This window comes from Chiloscyllium punctatum, unplaced genomic scaffold (assembly GCF_047496795.1).
Source record: "Chiloscyllium punctatum isolate Juve2018m unplaced genomic scaffold, sChiPun1.3 scaffold_506, whole genome shotgun sequence".
Classification (NCBI taxonomy): Eukaryota; Metazoa; Chordata; class Chondrichthyes; order Orectolobiformes; family Hemiscylliidae; genus Chiloscyllium; species Chiloscyllium punctatum.
Window position 1 is genome coordinate 105,001 of NW_027310240.1, and position 2,500 is coordinate 107,500.

The 2,500-nt window shown below is 62.3% G+C and overlaps 1 non-coding gene across 1 annotated transcript; it reads left to right on the plus strand.

Annotated features, from left to right (window-relative positions):
* Positions 1–2,023: 2,023 nt before the first annotated feature.
* LOC140473072 (5.8S ribosomal RNA) lies at positions 2,024–2,177 on the plus strand. Its single transcript, XR_011958069.1, has one exon. It is a non-coding gene; the product is annotated as a 5.8S ribosomal RNA (ribosomal RNA).
* Positions 2,178–2,500: the final 323 nt, after the last annotated feature.

Genomic DNA, 2,500 nt, shown 5'->3' on the forward strand with positions numbered 1-2,500 from the left:
TCGGCTTGGGGGTACGCCCGTTTCCGTTTCAACTTGTCTCGCGAGGGTGGTTTCGGGGCCAGCAGGAGAGCTCGTCGGGGTAGCAGGCCCTGCAGCCGTGGTCACCGCCAAACCCCCACAACTCGAGCAAGTGAAAAAAAAAGTAACAAATAAGAAAGGATCGTCGGCTTGGGGGTACGCCCGTTTCCGTTTCAACTTGTCTCGCGAGGGTGGTTTCGGGGCCAGCAGGAGAGCTCGTCGGGGTAGCAGGCCCTGCAGCCGTGGTCACCGCCAAACCCCCACAACTCGAGCAAGTGAAAAAAAAAGTAACAAATAAGAAAGGATCGTCGGCTTGGGGGTACGCCCGTTTCCGTTTCAACTTGTCTCGCGAGGGTGGTTTCGGGGCCAGCAGGAGAGCTCGTCGGGGTAGCAGGCCCTGCAGCCGTGGTCACCGCCAAACCCCCACAACTCGAGCAAGTGAAAAAAAAAAGTAACAAATAAGAAAGGATCGTCGGCTTGGGGGTACGCCCGTTTCCGTTTCAACTTGTCTCGCGAGGGTGGTTTCGGGGCCAGCAGGAGAGCTCGTCGGGGTAGCAGGCCCTGCAGCCGTGGTCACCGCCAAACCCCCACAACTCGAGCAAGTGAAAAAAAAAAGTAACAAATAAGAAAGGATCTCTGTCGGCTTGGGGGTACGCCCGTTTCCGTTTCAACTTGTCTCGCGAGGGTGGTTTCGGGGCCAGCAGGAGAGCTCGTCGGGGTAGCAGGCCCTGCAGCCGTGGTCACCGCCAAATCGCCACAACTCGAGCAAGTGAAAAAAAAAGTAACAAATAAGAAAGGATCGTCGGCTTGGGGGTACGCCCGTTTCCGTTTCAACTTGTCTCGCGAGGGTGGTTTCGGGGCCAGCAGGAGAGCTCGTCGGGGTAGCAGGCCCTGCAGCCGTGGTCACCGCCAAACCCCCCACAACTGTTGGGCGCCTACCTGCGCGGGGCAGGAGGACACTTTCCGATTTCAAATCTCCGTTTGCCGAGTCCACCCCGAACGCACGCGGGCGGGCGGGTTCGCATCACCCTTCGTCACAAGGGGCGAAGCCCGTTCCACCGTCTCGTCAGTAGTGCCGACCGGTCTGTGATCGACGAGGGGAGCCACACCAGGTCCGGCCCTGCTGCTTGGCGGCACCGCGTCGTCGGGAGCTCGCGACAGACGGAGGGTTTCGGTGTACTCTCCAGCCACGGGAAACGAAGCCGGTGATGCAGGCGCCGGTCTTTCGCTCCCAAATCGGCTGGGTTTACATCGTTGCTATCTAGTCACGCTCCCTTCAAACCCGACGGGGTACCTATTCCCCTCACCCGTCTGTGCGTATACAGCCTCTTTGCACTTGCGGGATGGGGGTGGTGGTTTAAAGACTCTCGAGTTGCCGCCCGTCGGTCTCCGAGCTCCGTGCAGTAGTGATCCCCAGCGAACTGCCAGCAGGGCGAACGAGCGATCCCGCTCTCGGTCGGGGCGCCTGGCGTCGATCGGTGGTCGGTGGCTTGCGGGCAAGCTGCGCTGTGAGTGTGGGAACGAGTATGACGAGCCGTTGCCGCGACTCCCAGTCCACCTCGGCGGTGGCTGGGCCGGGCGGGCGTCTGCTCGGGCGAGTGCCGCCCCCGCCTCCTCGCAGGAAGTCCGCTCGCCGACACGCCGCCACGTGCACGCGTCAGTGACGCTGCCGAACCGATGGCCGGTGCCCGTTCCCGCCTCTGCTTTTCCTAGGGCAAAGCTGCTGCACGCCTCGTGATACTAGGCGGGCGACATGGTGGCGGTGATCCTGCCTCCGTCGCTGCGGTGCGTTGGGGCACGCATCGCCTCTTGGGCGCCCTGTCCTCCTCCCCCCAATAGACGTATGTTTCTGCGGGCCGCACCAGGATGGTGCTCCCCATCGCTTCACGCCACCCTGCTCCGCCCGCACGCCGGCGTGCAGGTGGCTGTAGCTCAAGGTGGGGAGCGTATGTGCGGTCCGGGTCGCTTTCCTCTGGCGAGGGAGAGACCTAAAACAAACTCAGACAACTCTTGACGGTGGATCACTCGGCTCGTGCGTCGATGACGAACGCAGCTAGCTGCGAGAATTAATGTGAATTGCAGGACACATTGATCATCGACACTTTGAACGCACTTTGCGGCCCCGGGTTCTTCCCGGGGCCACGCCTGTCTGAGGGTCGTTTGGCAATCAATCGCACTCGCCTTGGCTGGCGAGAGCGCGGCTGGGGTGTCGCAGAGGACCCGTCCTCTTTGTCCCCCTAAGTTCAGACTCCGGAGCCCTCCGGCGTCGGAGCGCTTGGCCTTTCCCCCCCACCCTGCACATTCCGTTCGTCAGGCTCGACGCCATCCCCCCGCCGGGGAGCGCGGCCTGGCGTCCGTCTGTGTCGTGGCAGTGGGGCCAGCACGGCTGTCACCGGTCCCAGAATGGCTGTCGGTGGTTCACACTGTGTGTGTGTGCCAACCCTCCTGGTCTCTGGGACACGGAGCTGCCACGAAGTGTTGA